The sequence below is a fragment of the Salmo salar genome, chromosome ssa24 (assembly GCF_905237065.1).
Source record: "Salmo salar chromosome ssa24, Ssal_v3.1, whole genome shotgun sequence".
Classification (NCBI taxonomy): domain Eukaryota; kingdom Metazoa; phylum Chordata; class Actinopteri; order Salmoniformes; family Salmonidae; genus Salmo; species Salmo salar.
In genome coordinates this window covers 5,681,720-5,701,112 of record NC_059465.1, presented here as the reverse complement: position 1 = coordinate 5,701,112, position 19,393 = coordinate 5,681,720, and the positions used below count along the sequence as shown (strand labels likewise).

At 41.3% G+C, this 19,393-nt stretch overlaps 1 protein-coding gene across 1 annotated transcript in view; it reads right to left on the bottom strand.

Annotated features, from left to right (window-relative positions):
- ghra (growth hormone receptor a) overlaps positions 1–10,662 on the bottom strand; it is a 73,983-nt gene extending 63,321 nt beyond the window's left edge. The window contains 1 exon segment of the mRNA XM_014171137.2: positions 10,315–10,662. The gene's annotated coding sequence lies outside the window, so the exon portion shown is untranslated.
- Between the last annotated feature and the right edge of the window lie 8,731 nt (positions 10,663–19,393).

The following is a 19,393-nucleotide window of genomic DNA, read 5'->3' as shown; positions in this document are numbered from 1 at the left end:
CCAATAGAGACACTCTGGCGGAGTTACTTTGTTTTTTATTTTAGTTTTTAGTTCTTTAGTTTAGTTTTCTTAATTTGGTTTGGTTTTTAACCTTATGGTCGACTTAGGAGCCTACAACAAGTCACAGTAAAACATGAACATGTTTAACCATAACATTTTTTTGTATACAATCTACATTAACAATCTAAATGGACCAAAAAGAGACAATAGAAAAAACTGTCAATGGCAATGTGAGAAAATGATGGTAACTAGCCTGGCCCTAATTCAGGTTAATTGTTTTGTTTTTTTACGTAAGCCAGGGCTGGATCAGCCAGCGGCGGCTTCCCGCATGCCCGATTCATTTGCAGTCTGGACGTGGAGGGGTGAATATCTCCTGCTCTGACTGCAGCGTGAGGACTGGGCCGCCTGTGAGTGCTTTGGGACCGGGGTGGGGCCCACGGCAGCACCCGCTGCTCGTTGAGAAGAATAAGAACGATACGTAAGAACGATACGTGCTTTCACGTCAGAGTCTCCAAAAGTCTCCAATAACACCAGAAAAAGTCGCTAGATTTGTCGCTAGTCGCTTTTTAAAAAATGTGTTGCTGGAGGGGTCTGAATACTCGCTAAATATAACGACAAAGGCGCTAAGTTGGAAACACTGGTCAAATGTGCTCTCCTGTACTATTGGATTTCAAAATCAACTTTCATTATCTAGTAGGCAAAAGCATTATCCTAGTAATTTTAGCAACACATGATAGTTGTTCCATCTATAGCTCTCCCCCCTCTGTCCATGAAACCGATTCCATGCGCTGTGCGCATTTTAGAACAGTGTTTTCCTGCAAATTGCATCTTGGAACATTTGCGTCCCATGCGCACATTACTGCACTTATATGAAGAAATAGTTTATCAACATTTTAAGCTAAACATTATGGGCCCGGTTTCCAGATAGCGATGGAACTTAGGCTTACGAGTGTTTTAACAATGCATCTTTCCTACAATGGCCGAAGATGTAACATTAATTTCCCAAAACACCACGCAGAGAGAACAGTCGCTATTTGCGTTGTTGGAACATGTGTAGATACTGATAGGATCGAAAGAAAGGTAATGCTGCTCTCGAGTCAGCTTTTCCAGTCAAATCCTTCCTTAACATTCAAATTATTTCACAATACTGACGACAGATCAGATTTAGTACCACCTACGGCTGCAAATATTGAGGTGGCTTATTTTAATGCTTACCACTATAAATGCATTAAATCATTGATTTGGCTCATCATTGCGCACATGTTAAGCTACACATCATTACATATATTGAGACAAATTACAGGCAGTAGTCTACAAGTAGCAAAATAGAATTCAATTGATTAAAAATTAAATATATTTCAATATAATTGAAATAGGCCTATATCCTACTGTTTATATTTTAATGCAGTCATCTCGGTTTTCATTTGAATAATTTTTTTATACTTTGCTTGTTTGTATCAATTGCAAAGACACTGGCAACTTTTTTTGTTGGCAACTTTGTTCAGTGAGCAGGTCACAGAGATACGGATAAACCATGTGATTCTACGTTTAGCGGAGAGATCTTCTGTGTATAAAGTGATGTGGGAGGGCAATCTGTTTGCAAAGCATTTACTTCTAAACGTTATTGCTACTATACAGTCTACAAGGGCACCCTCCATGTGACGGTTGTATGGATAAGTGGCTGGCGTTCGAACTTTGGTGCCAAAATAAAGGAATTGTTCCTTTTCAGAGATCTCTGGTGGCCATTTTTATATTATAACAGGGTATTTTTCGAGCAGGGCCGTTAATTCTCCACACCGAAGATGTATATGGCAGCTATTTTAGCGTGTCATATAGGAATTTATGGTTCCACTCCAGTGGCTCATCCCATGGCAGTGCAGTTTTTAAAAAGGTGTGCACCGTCTCAGACCGGTTTCTAAGCCTTTTGCGCCCACTTGGGATTTGGTTTTAGATGTGCTATGCGAGGGCCCCTTTGAACCGATGGAACCTGTGCATCTGAAGATCCCCTCCTGTATGAAGTTTGCACTTGGCGACTCAAAAGTGAGGTTGCATCCTAATGCGGCCTTCAACCCTAAGGTCATGACTATGTCCGACAGGTCTCTAGCTTTTTCACTTTTCGCCTCCTCCATTTGCTTCTGAGGAGCAGCGGCGGTTACATGTCCGGTGTGCAGTAGGAGCGTTACACATGTACATTGAGCGGACTAGGGGTGTCCGTTTGTGTGACCAATTTGTCTGTTGACCTGGTGCAATTTCATGGTTCCTTTGACTCCAGTGAGATTGTTTGGCACAGCTTCCTCGTTCCTCAATCCAAAAGAACTTGATACTCGATCCACTCTTCTCAAGTATTTCGAAGAGCTCCTTGGGAGTCTGCACATCTCTTGGATCCCCCCCCCATTAAATGTGTTTGTGCAGATAATGTTTCACAGCCCCACCCACACCATCTGGTGCCCCTTTCCTATGAGCCTTTTCAGAAAAGTTCCAGGTGATTTGTTTGAATCCGTAAATATATGGCAGAGTGCTGAGTAGGTATAGGTTCTTCTTGTTTCTGTATTGGGTGACGGGACCGTCGCTCATCATGTGGAGTGTCATGATTTGTGGATTCTTGTTCTTGACATTCGTTGATCGTGAGTTCGTTCTTTTGTTATTTTGGTGTTCACTTCGTTATTTAAATAAACGTCAAGATGAGCATCCACATACCTGCTGCATTTTGGTCCTCCTTTCCCAACGACAACCGTGACAACTGGCTTCCCTCTGATGTTTATACAACACTTGCATAGATCGTAGCCTGCTGTCTACTCCCCCCAATGTGGAACACCTGAATTTCTGTGGCCAATTAGCAACTGAGTCAGCAATAATCTATGTCCTCACGATACAGGCATTTGCTTGATAGAGGCATCTGCAAATTGACCCTCAATTAAGAAACAGAAAAAACTAGGTTATTTATGCAAAGGTATTTTCAGTACAAAACTGACATAAAACACCCTTATCCTACAAAAACGTGTGTTTTTACTTACAAGGAGATAATGATGTATTTGTGTGTAAAAATAATAAATATTATTTGTAACTTAAATTTGTACATAATGTTTCTGCCACCGTCTCTTATCACCAAAAAGAGCTTCTAGATAACAGGACAGCGATTACTCACCTCGTACTGGAAGAATATTTTTTCTTTAACGAGTCAGATTTACTTCAGACACCTAACAAGGCCCTCATCCCCATCATTCGCAGGAGAAAGAGACGGAGATATTGGGGACGTAGGATGGGGTGCCTTGTAAGGATCCGACGGCGAGTGGGTAATCTGCCTTTACCATCGGTCCTATTAGCCAATGTACAATCATTGCATAATAAAATAGACTAACTACGATCACGTATATCCTACCAGCGGGACATTAACTGTAATATCTTATGTTGCACAGAGTCGTGGCTGAACGATGATATGAATAACATACAGCCGGCGGGTTTTACGCTGTATCGGCAGGATAGAACAGCCACCTCTGGTAAGACAAGGGGTGCGGGTCTATGTATATTTGTAAACAACAGCTGGTGCACGAAATCTAATAGTGAGTGACGCCCCAACAAATCCACAGATGATGCAACCTCTATTGCACTCCACACTGCCCTTTCCCACCTGGAAAAAAGGAACACCTATGTGAGAATGCTATTAATTGACTACAGCTCAGCGTTAAACAACATAATGACCTCAAAGCTCATCACTAAGCTTAGGACCCTGGGACTAAACACCTCCCTCTGCAACTGGATCCTGGACTTCCTGTCGGACCCCAGGTAGTAAGGGTGGGTAACAACACATCCGCCACGCTAATCCTCAACACAGGGGCCCCTTAGGGGTGCGAGCTCAGTCCCCTCCTGTACTCCCTGTTCACTCATGACTGCATGGCCAGGCACGACTCCAACACCATCATTAAGTTTGCCGATGACAACAGTGGAAGGCCTGATCACCGACCACGATGAGACAGCCTATAGGGAGGAGGTCAGAGACCTGGCCGTGTGGTTTCAGGATAACAACCTCTACCTCAACGTGATCAAGACAAAGAAGATGATTGTGGACTACAGGAAAAGGAGGACCAAGCACACTCCCATTCTCATCGACGGGGCTGTTGTGGAGCATGTTGAGAGCTTCAAGTTCCTTGGTGTACACGTCACCAACAAACTATCATGGTCCAAACACACCAAGACAGTCATGAAGAGGGCACGACAAAGCCTATTCCCCCTCAGGAGACTGAAAAGATTTGGCATGGTCCTCAGATCCTCATAAAGTTCTACAGCTGCACCCTGGAGAGCATCCTGACTGGTTGCATCACTGCCTGGTATGGCAACTGCTCGGCCTCTGACCGCAAGGCACTACAGAGGGTAGTGCGTACGGCCCAGTACATCACTGGGGCCAAGCTTCCTGCTATCCAGGACCTATATACCAGGCGGTGTCAGAGGAAAGCCCTAAAAATTGTCAAAGACTCCAGCCGCCCTAGTCATAGACGGTTCTCTCTGCTACCGTATGGCAAGCGGTACCGGAGCACCAAGTCTAAGTCCAAAAGGCTTCTTAACAGCTTCTACCCCCAAGCCATAAGACTCCTGAACGGCTAATCAAATGGCTACCCAGACTATTTGCATTGACCCCCCCCCCCCCCCATTTTACGCTGCTGCTACTCCGTTTATTATCTATGCATAGTCACTAAGTCTACATATTACCTCAATTACCTCAATTTACCAGTGGCCCCACACATTGACTCTGTACAGGTACCCCCTGTATGTAGCCTCGCTACTATTATTTTACTGCTGCTCTTTAATTATTTGTTACTTTTATTTATCTATTTTTTACTTAACACTTATTTTTCTTAAAACTGCACCGTTGGTTAAGGGCTTGTAAGTAAGCATTTCACTAAGTTCTACACCTGTTGTATTCAGCGTATGTGACAATTCAAATTTGATTCGAACATATTGACATCGTTCAGTACAACAGTTTAGACATATGGTGTAATCGGAATTTCTGGTGACTCCGAATGATCGTTTTGGTTACACCATATGACTTTCCTCACCTAAACATGTTTTAGAGGCAACTGCTTATGCACCCACGTGAACACTTGACTTTGGCATCAAGTATGTATCTTGAGTATCCAAATTAAATATAAGCTTTTCAGATAATTCATCCTTTTTATTGGTTTGTAGTAGTCGCACCGAATTATCAGATTTTGGAGGTAAAACCTGACAGGGAGTGGAAATGTAAACTTATCAAACATTTACGAGAGACTTGCTTACCTTTATTCTTAACCAAAGGGTATCTCACAGGCATCTTAATGATGTCACATCCTGTCACGTGAGTACCATTATGTGATTTGATCCAAAATTGTGACTGTCGGTCGCACCGAACGATAGTCATGATGGCTATTTTTCCGGACAAAAGTATTTAAAACCGTTCTGCCTAACCTGTCTTACCCATACAGACGTACAGTGCAATAGACCCTTTAAAAAATCATGCCAGAATAATCATTTGACAGTTTTGTTATGATTTGAGATGTTTTATTAACATTTATATAGATTGCATTTGTCTTCGGACAGTTGTATGACTTTAGAGCACTGAAAGTGACAGTTTTGTTCACATTTAACCGTTAACTATTTTAGGACTAAATAAAAGAGAAGGGGCATAGTTACATAACATCAAATGTGTATAAATTGGTTGTTGATTTTGGAAAATATTTATTTCGGACCATCCTTAGTTTTTCTTTTACGTTCATACTCGCATCTAAAACACATCGCTATGACTTCACTGCTCTTAGCATTGTATTACTGAAAGAACATTAGATGTCACTTTTTTCATTAATATTGTAGGCTGGCTAGGCCTAACTCATTTGTATTGGAGCAAGACAGGGCCGGTTCTAGCAGTGTGTAATACAATACAATACAATCTGAGTACTATACATTTAATGTAACACCCTCCACCCACATAAAATTAGGGCTGTGACAGTGATGGAATTAAAACAAAAATAATAAAATATTTAACCTTTTATTACTTACCTAGGCTAACGGTAATTGGCCAGCCAAATGACCGCAGTCTCTGTAATAACCGTTCGAATAGCAAAAAAATATAAATACATATAATTTTTTTGCCACACATTTTCTCCTCTCCACTCCTGACTGCATGTGCTGCCATAGATATAGAATGAATAGAACAGGCATCCCTATTCAAGTCAATGATGGCATAATGGTTGGACTGGCGGCCATTGTTGTGTACCCATAGGCGCAAAGCAGGAAGTAAAAGCAGGAAGTGTACCCATCAATATGTGCTGTGATTTGTTGATTCAACTCGCATTACAAAAAATACTTTCCAATACATGAGCCACATCAGTTAACATCATTTGATTGAACATTCTACATTACCATGGAAATGATTGCAACGCAGCCATTAAGAGTGTACTCATGAGTTTACCAGTCGAATTGCCAGGGTTAGAGATTCCAAGCCCATTTCATTCTATGTCTATGTGTGCTGCTGCTGCACCTTGCTTACACCTTTCTGTGTGTGCTAGTTTGCTACAACTTGCTTGTTTCAGCAAGAAGCAACAAAGTTTCATCACGTTGTTAAGAGTCAATGTCACTGCAGAAAAGGACTATACCGCACAAATGGCCGGCTTCAGTCAGGTGTTTGTCCCACCCCCAAAAAACGGTTACCATGGTTATTTTATTTTCATGATGGTTTTCATCCATAACCATCAATTACACTAATTGTGCCAGCCATACATAAAATTTTATTTTCCGCTTTTTTCTCACCTTTCTTTAAACATCTGTAAAAGGCGCTGTTTGGGTAGAGATCTAACCAATCCACATTTCAAGTATTTATAAATGTAGTAACATAAATGAAAAGCCCTTGTCAACCCACTCTGTACCCAGAGGACCACTCAGACTGACAGACAGGGGGACTAGTGTTAATGTAACATAAAACAGAGAACCCTCCTCTCTTCTCAATCTTTACTGCTGTTCCCACACACACTGGGATTGACAGGCCCATCATTGCAGCCTGAGATTGGAGTGTGTGTGTGTGTGTGTGTGTGTGTGTGTGTGTGTGTGTGTGTGTGTGTGTGTGTGTGTGTGTGTGTGTGTGTGTGTTCATTTAAGGGTTTTTAGAGAGCTGGACTTTTAGAAGGTAGATTTAATGGTCTATGTGAGTGGACGAACACTACAAATAGAGCTGATGGAACTGGTCTCTTTTAAAAGGCGTCTGTCCTCATTTATTTAAAAAAAAAAAATCTGTTTTTAGCCACATGCAGTACATTACGTATGGCAGATAGCCTGCACACCCGTCCATTACAGAGAGAGACAGCGGAGGTAGTCTTTGAAGTCCAATGCTATTCACTATACTAATTTCTAAAAGGTCCCTATCGCTGTCCTCTGCACTGAGCACTCAGACGTAGTTACAAAAGGGTGAAACAAAGTTTGATGTCTGGAAAGCCTATGCTATATTCTATTCAGTTCATTTCTGCTCAACCCGTACCTGATTCTGAATAGTGAATGACCATGCACTAGACCGGGGGTAGTCAAGAACTATCTGACAAAGTCCGGTCCCAGAAACTCCCTAGGTGGCAAAGGCCCGAATAGATAGTCATTTATCGGCGTTGTAACCAACCCCCATCTCGCAACCCATGCGATCCCAAACTGTTCAAACAGGTCACACCTTTCTTGATGGCGGAGAGAAATATTTTCAGTTTTAAAGCTCCTTTCCTGCAATTCTACACATTTTGCCATGCATTATGCGTGTTCATATGAGACCAGGGGTCGAAGCCCAACTGAGTCCCCCCCCCAAAAAAAACAGTGGCCCGTATTGACCCCGTTCTGGGTCCGGATCCAGCATGTGGTCCGCCTGTTGAGTATGGGGGCACTAGACCTCCACTCCATAGATTAACAACACAGAGATAATGGAAGCCCTCTCTTATCAGCTCTCCAAACAACTATTTTTAAAACAGATGTGTTCTTTTTTCTGATAAAGATAGGCTAAATAAAAATAAACATGGTTAACAACTTACAGTATTACTCAGCCAGTTGTCTCACTTTTCTTGGTCATGCAACAATGTACACACGTTCGCACACATGCAGGCAAACGCAAACCACACACACAATTCCTTCACTTTATCATGACCACCTGGCAATGATGTGAGATATTGGTTTCCAATGCAAGAGTCTCCCCCAATGAATATTACCCCCATGGCTGAGGCAGGGGCGTGTATGTGTATTGGCATCTGCGTGTAGGCTAGGAATAGGGCTGGGCGATATATATCATAATTTGAAGATTTATGGATCCACATACTGGTATGGATTTTTACAATAAGATCTATAACAATATTTTGATATAGTGCTGAATAAATGAAAAGTGGTACAAATTGGACTACTTCACAGTCAGTTTTGTCCTAGTTTGGTTGAGCAATCAGAATGGAGAAAGACCATTAAAACCATTTTGAATTTTTGCTGTTCATGCACTAGTAATCCTAAAAAATGTATGACTTTTATCATTCTGAAACATGAAATACCATGAAATACCGCTATACCGTCCAAAATGTGAAAAAATATTGTGATATGATATTTTGGCCATATCGCGCAGCCTTTGCTAGGCCTAACATGCTGACCAGACCGCCCACGTTGCATATGCGAGCGGTGCAAAAATAAATGTAAACATACAGCTCGAGCACGCGCGTCAACGGGAGCCTGCGTAGCCAGGCCCTAAAATAGAACTTAGTTCTATTTGACTCTTGACATGCTGCAAGTCCCGCCTCTCCCATCTACTCATTGGTTTTTACGAGTATATACACACACGGGGGATTGAAAGATGAACGAGTGCCACACTCCAGTTGGTGGCGGTAATGCATCTTAAAGTTGGTTGCCAACCTCCATATAAAATCAGAAGAAGAAGAATTAAGGAGGAGAGATTAATCAAAGACAACTAACTAAAAACTAACTATGACTCATAAATGGGTAAAAATTCAAAAAAGATCCAGCAAAGAAAATTACCATATGTATTTCAGGTAAATTAGCAACCCAATGTTTATCTCCCAGGACAAATTAGCTAGTAACAGCAAGATTGCTAAATGTCCATGAATGTTTCCAATGTGTTTCAAACTCTCCCCAAATTAATATAGTTGGTTCACGGTTGGTTTTGGTATTTTAACCTGCGTGTCATGAACGCGTCTGGTGGGGATAGACAAAATCAACATGGGCACAATGGGGCATGATGCCGCACACATTGTCACAGAGTCAGTTTGGTCATCATGTACATCTGCCCAACAAGACAGGAATGAAAATTATTTGGACATAATGTTACACCACCATTCCATTCCCAACTATTGAGGAATAGATTAAATAGACCATGGATCACATTCCTACAGTAGATGCACCCACAACATTGCACCTCAAGATTGACCAATTAAGAACATAGAATATTGTATACTTTCATTCCTGTCTTGTAGCCTGTTTAATGTCAACCCCTAATAAAAATATTTGTTAAATGCATATAGTATCCTATTGCATGCATTGTCTTTTTTTTCTGGACATTCATCATATTTCCCATGCAAAAACCTAGCCTTTGATTGACCAAAAAATAATTATGATTTTACAACAACAAAAAATATGACATGGTTTGTTTATGCCCTGCTTGCAATAGGTCACTCCATGCATTTGGAATTGTAATGCAATAGGTCAGTTCCATACTTCACATTTGGATTTTGTGTCGTTGCCATTTTAGATTAGGCTATCATCCACAAACTGTCAACAGGGGTTGGACTCGGAGCCCTGTGAAATCATTAGGGAATGGAGAATCTTTAACTATTGAAGCAAGAATGGTACAGCATAATGATGGATTAAAGCGTGTTTAAATAGTGAATTCCAGAGGTGTGACATTCATGTTAAAACTACTGAAGTTCTTATGGAAACTGAAACACTCTAACCACCCCCATCTGCATCTTTCATGCAAATATATACCAAACGCTAACATCGCAGAAACGTGCACCACACACACGCGCCTCATAATCGCTTAGGGCAGATCACTCAAAATAATGAAAATAACTCGTTTCCTTTATATTTTCCGCAAAAAAAGAAAGAAACAGCTTTAATCAATAATATGGAACAATAAAATTGAATTGCACACCAATACATGTAGCAACACGATGGTTGATGTTGAACAGCGACTCATCAAAACTTTTTGCTAGTCCCAGTCTGCGAGATTCATCCCGCGAAAAGCATTGAGAAAACATCTCAAATGAAATTTATTTTTAGAATAGGCAGACAATTGCATGCATAATTGTATTATATACACGCACTCACCTAATACTATGCTGTCAGCTGGAAAAATGCGTGAGTGGTGTCGACTTCTTACGATTTGTTCATCTGACAGAACCAGGACAGACACAACTGGTCCGCCTTTTAACTCCACGATGTAGCCTACCCCCTTAACGGACGATGTAGCCTTAATAAATAAAAAAATCTAATGTTAACATTACCATACTTTAAGCTATGAGTGATCACTACTAACAGCTATTCTTTTTTGATTGATTCCTCTATATGACCAAATTGACACTATCGCTATATTAGTTCGTCTTGGATGAAGACTAGTACGACATAGATTCATAGAGGTACAGTGAGTGCTCCTTTCACAGCTCCGGGCTCTCTCCACAGTGAAGCGTGAGAATAAGCGCCCCCGTCCGGAAAATGTTCACGAAATTTCTCCGCGAAATCAAGAGGTTGAGATGCATTTGAAATCGTCAGAATTTCTAGAGATAACAAGCAGTGTGTTTTGGAAATGTGTTCATGTTATGTTCATACCTATGAATTGAATTCAACCTATAATTTCCAATCTCATCACGGACAATTATAGCTATTTAGCAACTTTTCAACTACTTACTACAGTTACTTAGCATGTTAGCTAACCCTTCCCCTAAACCTTTTAGCTAACCCTTCCCCTGACCCTAACCCTTTAACCTAACTCCTAAACTTAACCCAAACCCCTAGCCTAGCTAATGTTAGCCACCTAGCTAGAATTACTAAACATAAAGATCTTTTTTGCAAATTCGTATCATATTGTACGTTTTGCAAATTCGTAAATATACTACGAATTGTAATTTTTAACATATCATACGAAATGGGTGATGGACATCTACAAATTAATACATACCATACGATACGGAACTTATCATACTAAATGGAGTGTCTCGGATTTATGTACAGAATAATACGAAATGCTCAGAGCATAGCTTGAGTATAGCTGCAGGCCTTACACAAGTTCAGATGTCATTCACAAAATGCCTTATGAACTAACACTCAGACTTGATTCTGTCTGAAATTATACCTCAAGTCTGTAGCTTGACAGCACAAGTACCTATTTCTATCATCCTTCAATAACTGTTTGAATAAATCAGGATGTTCACTGGCCTCAAATACAATGTTTTTGGATCACTAGAAAGAAAAGAGATGGATATATTCCCGTGGGTGAAATCATGGGACATCACAACATTACAAACTACTGGAGTCTATGGAGTCAGACTACTAGAAGAGATGAACAGCGCCTTTTATATTCAAACTACAGAAGGACTTGAAAGAGAAATATACCAAATACATTTACATATTCAATTTATTTAACAAAATAAACTATGACAAATTACATAATTACAGCAACACAATGAACACATCACAGGAACTGAATGGCTAATGAGAGTGGATTATGGTTGTACACTCTTAGGAAAAAAGGTGATAAGTAGAACATGTAGTCTACTTCTGCTTGTCCACATAGGGGAACCACATTTGGTGGTAGGTAGAAACCTTTGCAGATGGTTCTACCGATAATAGACAACAATAAGATCAGTCAATCACTGTGTTTTTGTGTGTTTTGCGTGTGTGTCAAATCAAATTTTATTGGTCACATACACGTGTTTAGCAGATGTTATTGCAGGTGTAGCGAAATTCTTGTGTTTCTAGCTCCGACAGTGCAGTAATATCTAACAAGTAATATCTAACAATTTCACAGCATGTACCCAATACACACAAATCTAAGTAAAGGACTGTAATTAAGAATATATAAATATATGGATGAGCAATGTCAGAGTAGTATAGACTAAGATACAGTAGAATAGTATAGAATACAGTATATAGATATGAGATGAGTAATGCAAAATATGTAAACATTATTAAAGTGACTAATGTTCCATTTATTAAAGTGGCCAGTGATTTCAAGTTTATGTATATAGGCAGCAGCCTCTATGTGCTAGTGATGGCTATTTAACAATCTGATGGCATTGCGATAGAAGCTGTTTTTCAGTTTCTCTGTCCCAGATTTGATAGACCTGTACTGACCTCGCCTTCTGGCTGATAGAGGGGTGAACAGGCAGTGGCTCGGGTGGTTGTTGTCCTTGACAATCTTTTTGGCATTCCTGTGACATTGGGTGCTGTAGGTGTCCTGGAGGGCAGGTAGTTTGCCCCCGGTGATGCGTTGGGCAGACCACACCACCCTCTGGAGAGCCCTGTGGTTGCGGGCCGTGCAGTTGCCGTACCAAGCAGTGATACAGCCCGATAGGATGCTCTCAATTGTGCATCTGTAAAAGTTTGTGAGGGTTTTAGGTGCAAAGACACATTTCTTCAGCCTGGCACTGTTGCACCTTCTTCACCACACTATCTGTGTGGGTGGAACATTTAAGTTTGTCAGTAATATGTACCCTGAGGAACTTGAAGCTTTCCATCTTCTCCACTGCGATCCCGTCGATGTGGATAGGGGGGTGCTCCCTCTGCTGTTTCCTGAAGTCCACGATCATCACCTTTGTTTTGTTGACATTGAGTGAGAGGTTATTTTCCTGGCACCACACTCCCAGAGCCTTCACCTCCATTTAGGCTGTCTCGTCATTGCTGGTAATCAAGCTTACTACTGTTGTGTCATCTGCAAACTTGATGATTGAGTTGGAGGTGTGCTTGGCCACGCAGTCATGGGTGAACAGGAAGTACAAGAGGGGGCTGAGAACGCACCCTTGTTGAGGATCAGTGAAGTGGAGGTGTTGTTTCCTACCTTCACCACCTGGGGGTGGCCCATCAGGAAGTCCAGGACACAGTTGCAAAGGGTGGGGTTCAGACCCAGGGCCTCGAGGTTAAGACCGAGTCTGGTTCTCTCACATGGATCGGCAGACCATTCCATAAAAGATGAGCTCTGTAGGAGAAAGCCCTGCCTCCAGCTGTTTCCTTCGAAATTATAGGGACAATAGGAGGCCTGTGTCTTGTGCCCGCAGCGTACATGTAGGTATGTACAGCAGGACCAAATCAGAGAGATAAGGAGGAGCAAGTCCATACAATGCTTTGTAGGTTAACAGTAAAACCTTGGAATCAGTCATAGCCTTAACAGGAAGACAATGTAGAGAGGCTAGCACTGGAGTAATATGATCAGATTTGTTGGTTCTAGTCAAAACCTCTAACACTAAATGGGAGACTGAGGGCTGAGTGGAGGGTAACATACAGTAGCTGTTGTTTGAAGAGATGGTTTGTGAGTCTGATTTTAAATATGCAAATGGGTGATGGATGCTCCAGGGGTTTCAGGGAAGTGGAACTGAGTGGAAGGCTCTGAAGACAATGTTCCCAGTGCCCAGGAGTCTGGTGTTGGAAGTGATAAGGAGGTCAGAAGAGTGAGTGACAGGGGATTTAGGTGTGCAGCATGTCAGAAGTAAGAAAGAGCCAGGACATGAAGGGATTTGAGGTGAGCAGTAGAGTCGGTGGAGAGATGGATGTGATGTTTTCCCAGGTTTTGGTGTGGATGTAGGGAAAGTTTGGTTTCCTGTGGTGTGAAATAAAATATCCAAGGATAAAGCGAACAACGATGGCCTTTTAAAGGTTTAATAACATTCAGACAATGTGCACAATCGTAAGAAGTTGCATACAGCCTGCCTGCAAAGATCTCCAATAGTCCATAGCATGACTTTGTACCATAACATCAAATAAGGACCCAGAGGAGTGAGAACACTATATTTTGCCTTCCCCCTGCCAGCCTATCAGAATGCCTGCAAACAGATTGAGCCTTTCAGGGTGAGCACTGAAGCAGCAGAATTCTGAACATATAGAAGAGGGCTGACAGAGAGGCGATAGAGATGAGTGTTGCAGTAGTCCAGGTAAGAGGTGACAATCTGACAAACTCTTCAACGCAATACTTTTCAGAATGCCCACAGCCTGGCGGTCCAACTTTGCAGAGCAGAAAGTCTTATTGTTGTGTGAAACTGAAGGAGTCAGAGAGTTGGGGCTCTAATGTTGTGCTTTACCCTGTGAACAATACAAAGTTGGTTTAAGGTCACTAGGTCACATGGTCAAGGAGCTATTGAAAGTCAGAAGTTGAACTAATACATTAAGGTAAAAGAGAAAAAAAAGAATGTAGCCTGGAATGTAACCTCATGCTTTGATGTCATCCTTCAGAAGAATAGGCTGACAGTAAAAAATCATGGATCATCTGGAAATTGCAGATGATGAGACAGTCTTATGATGAATATCTGTGTGAGCAAATTTCTGAGTAAGCATTGCCAAATGCAGTGAAACTGATTTTGTTTCTGGTGTGGTTGAAAGAGAAAATGTTGTCTGATTTGTGCGATTGCAGTATTTAATAAAAGTTGACAAAACAGTTGTTCGGGATCACTTGGAGGTCCTACTTGATGGCTGTTTGTGGGTCCCTGAATTTCAGCTGTCAATGAATGTGACCTCTGACCCCAACAGCCATCAAGTAGGGACTGGGCTGCACTGCCTCAATTCTGCAAGCCCTGCCTCTGCTCATGAGTGGGAAAAACTCAGCACTTCTTTGCACACATATCACATTGAAGAGGTGATGTTTTGTAACAGTGCACATTGGCATAGGCCTACCGGCAAGACACATATTTTTTAAACATTCTGAGAACGGAAATAAACATTTTGCCTGTTCTGAGAACTTATATTTTTGGGTTGAAGGGAGGTTCTGAGAACATTTTACCCCAGAACATCTTCCTGGGAGGTTTTATTTTTGTTCTGAGAACAGAAATTCTAGGTTATTTTGAGGTTTTTTGAATGTTCACTGAATGTTTCAATCAGACTTTTAATAATACCGCTAGCTTAGGTTAAATGTTTCATACTCCAAGCACAGATAGTGACACATGGAAATTAATTTGCTGGAAAATGAATCATGCAAACACATTTCTTTATTAATGTGGCAAGGCATCAATCAGTGAGATTTGAACCTATGATCTTCTTGTCACGCCCTGACCATAGAGAGCCTTTTATTCTCTATGTTGGTTAGGTCGGGGTGTGACTAGGGTGGGTAATTTAGGTTGTTTTATTTCTATGTTGGCCTGGTATGGTTCCCAATCAGAGGCAGCCGTTTATCGTTGTCTCTGATTGGGGATCATATTTAGGCAGCCATTTCCCTACTGTGTTTTGTGGGATCTTGATTTGTTTATGTGTAGTTGCCTGTGAGCGCTTCACGTTTCGTTTATTGTTTTGTATTTGCTGAAGTTTCACTTTATAATAAAGATGTGAGTGCTACGTATGCTGCGCCTTGGTCCAGTTCTTACGACGATCGTGACACTTCTGTTTTCTATCCATGGAATTAGTCCATTGCACCACCAGGATAGAGTTAGCATGCCATGTTTTTTAACTCATACAAAGCTGTTCATTTTAGTCTATTCAAATGGACCCCACTTCAAAGGAAACAAGCACTCATTAAGATCAGATGTGGCCAATTAGTGGGTGCGGCCAACACTCCTGAACACACTTAACATTTATTATAACATTCTTAGAATGTTTTTTTTAACATTACTCATGTTTTCTTGTGTTTTCTTATGGAACGTTTTCATAATGTTCTGTGAACATGACTTTAAATAGAACCACGAACAAACCTGCAGAAAACGTTATTCTGAAGTACTGAAATTCCCAAAGAAAAATGTTGCTTCTTAACGTTCACTGAACATTCTGAGAACATGATTTTAAATAGAACCATAAGGAATCCTGTAGGAAACATTATGCTGAAGTATTGAAATTCCCCCAGAAGAACTTTGTTTCTTAACGTTCTCGGAACAATTTGAGAACATTACTTTAAATAGAACAATGAGGAAAGCTGGTCGAAACGTTATGCTGAAGTATTTCAATTCCCACAGGAGAACGTTGTTTCTTAACGTTTTCTGAACTATTTTAGAACATTCCCAATGTCAAACCAGTTGGATAACATTCCTTAAACATTACCAACATTTTTATTAAATGTAACAATGTTGAACTTTTAGGAAATGTTCTGTTAAAGTAATGAAATACCAAGAAAATAAAGTTATTTTGTCAAGTTCCTTAAATGTGCTGAGAATGTTAACAAGCCAAGCAACTTTCCTGCACCTTTCCCTCCCAGAACGTGTGGGAAGGCTTTATGCAAAATAACCATAGGACAACCACATTCTAAGAAACATATGGTTCTCAGAACATTATGTGCTAGCTGGGATAGTTACACTGTGAAAACTACAAATTATACTGCAGCCCTTATTGGAACACTATCTTTCTTTCTCTCTCTTCCAACTACCCACATAAAATGCAATTCTCATATATCAATGCATGCATAGACATTTTCCCTATTAATTTGACAATCTAGGCATTTGCTTGCTGGTGTGGAATCTGCCATGCTGCATTTTGCATGCATGCCTCGGCCTGCATAACTATGGCTGGTAGAAAATGCCTGTAATATCCAAAGTGCTCAGTAGCCGAGGGCAGCATCTCGGTTTTTCTGGCCATGTGCCATTTCTATGTTTGCCTCCAGATTGCTCTGCTGATATAAATTGTGCTGCAGAAGGATAGATTTATAGGGCTCAGAAGTTACGGCTTCCCCTGTTTTTCTCTCTTCTGTGCTGTGCATAAAACGCTGTGCAGATGAGCGGAATGGATCCGATGTAACAAAATATGGAGGGATGAGTGTAAAAGGGGAAGGACTCCCCGACCCCAATGCATCTGTTAATGTGTTTTAGAGAAATGCATCTCTCTGTTTGCAATTCAAACTGGGAGTATTCACTAAATTTTGCTGTGAGGTCAGAGATTGGGGCTACACATGACACTATCGCTTTGAGTTCAAGACAGTGTGATATTTGGCAAAGAAAATCCAGCCTTTTGGTCCTAGACTTGACGCTCCGGTACCGCTTGCCGTGCTGCAGCAGATAGAACAGTCTATGACTTGGTTGACTGGAGTCTGACAATTTTTTGGCCTTTCCTCTGACAACGACTAGTATATAGGTCCTGGAGGGCAGGAAGCTTGGCCCCAGTGATGTATTGGGACATACGCACTACCCTCTGTAGCGCCTTACGGTCAGATGCCGAGCAGTTGCCATACCTCGTGGTGATGCAACCGGTCAGGATGCTCTCGATGGCGCAGCTGTAGAACTTTTTGAGGATCTGGGTCCCATGCCAAATCTTTTCAGTCTCCTGAGGGGGAAAAGGTGTTGTCGTGCCCTCTTCACGACTGTCTTGGTGTGTTTGGGCTATGATAGTTTGTTGGTGATGTGGACACCAAAGGACTTGAAACTCTCGACCCGCTCCACTACAGCCCCGTCGATGTTAATGGGGGTGTGTTCGGCCCGCTTTTTCCTGTAGTCCACGTTCAGCTCTTTTGTCTTGCTCATATTGAGGGAGAGGTTGTTGTCCTGTCACCACACTGCCAGGTCTCTGACCTCCTCCTTATAGGCTGTCTCATCGCTGTCGGTAATCAGGCCTACCACTGTTGTGTCGTCAGCAAACTTAATGATGGTGTTGGGGTCATGTTTGGCCACGCAGTCGTGGGTGAACAGGGAGTACAGGAGGGGACTAAGCACGCACCCTTGAGGGGCCCCAGTGTTGAGGATCAGCGTAGCAGACGTGTTGTTGTATAGGCCTACTTCATGCGATGATGAACCACAACACTTTCTCTGTGGCCATCTATCACTACAATGTCTGTAGCTGATCAGATCTGAGGATTACTGTAAATAAAATAACAAAATCTACAATACTTAGAACATTTTATACAATGTTAATTCCTCAATCACTGTTATTGTGGTCAGTTGAAGAAAATGAAGACAAATAAAACATTCCTGTCAACCTTGCTATAGCAATAAGCAGTCCGGAAGTAGCATGTCCTAAAGCTTGAGTGTTGAGGTGCTGTTGCTGTCCTTTCAGAGCAGACAGGGACTGTTGATCATGTAGCCTGTGATTTCTCTGGGTACACATACTGTATCTAATTAGGGCTTGGACACCGGAGATTCAAAAAAACATTTACTAAGCATCACCAAAGCCATATATCTATTTATCTAAATATATGGCTCTGAGTGTCACCTTTAGACCACATTAATGCAGATGTGGGGATTTTGAACCAATCAGCATTTCTTTACCATCACAAGATCAAATGGATCACATTCACAGCCTGGAGGTTGGGAATGCCTAGGATTCATAGATGCTGTCAATCTTTCCTGCGTCTTCTCTCAGTGATATGTCTGTGCTAATAATTACATTTGATTGATGTCCCACAGCATTGCATGATGGCTAAGAAAATTATAGAATAATACTTTGTGGTGAATACACATGTCAAATCTTTTCTGCCAGTATCTTCTCCTACTGAATTGGTATGTACAGTTGAAGTCGGAGGTTTACATACACCTTAGCCAAATACATTTAAACTCAGTTTTTCACAATTCCTGACATTTAATCCTAGTAAATATTCCCTGTTTTAGGTCAGTTAGGATCACCACTGTCACGCCTTGACCTGAGAGAGACGTTTTATTTCTCTATTTTGTTAGGTCAGGGTGTGGGTTGGCATTCTATGTGTTATATTTCTATGTTGTTTTTTTCCCTTTGAGTGGCGTAGTATGGTTTCCAATCAGAGACAGCTGTCTATCGTTGTCTCTGATTGGGAATCATACTTAGGCAGCCCTTTTTCCCTCCTTCAGTGTGGGATCTTGTTTTTGTACAGCTCAGTAAGCCTGCAGAACGTGACGTTCATTTTTCGTTGTTTATTATTTTGATTTAGTGTTCTGAGTTAAATAAAATAGAAATATGAACACTTACCACGCTGCACCTTGGTCTTCTCCTTACGACGATCGCCACAACCACTTTATTTTAAGAATGTGAAATGTCAGAATAGTAGTTGAGAGAATTATTTATTTCAGCTTTTATTTCTTTCATCACATTCCCATTGGGTCAGAAGTTTACATACACTCAATTAGTATTTGGTAGCATTGTCTTTAAATTGTTTAACTTGGGTCAAACATTTTGGGTAGGCTTCCACAAGCTTCCCACAGTAAGTTGGGTGAATTTTGGCCCATTCCTCCTGACAGAGCTGGTGTAACTGAGTCAGGTTTGTAGGCCTCCTTGCTCGCACATGCTTTTTCAGTTCTGCCCATACATTTTCTATAGGATTGAAGTC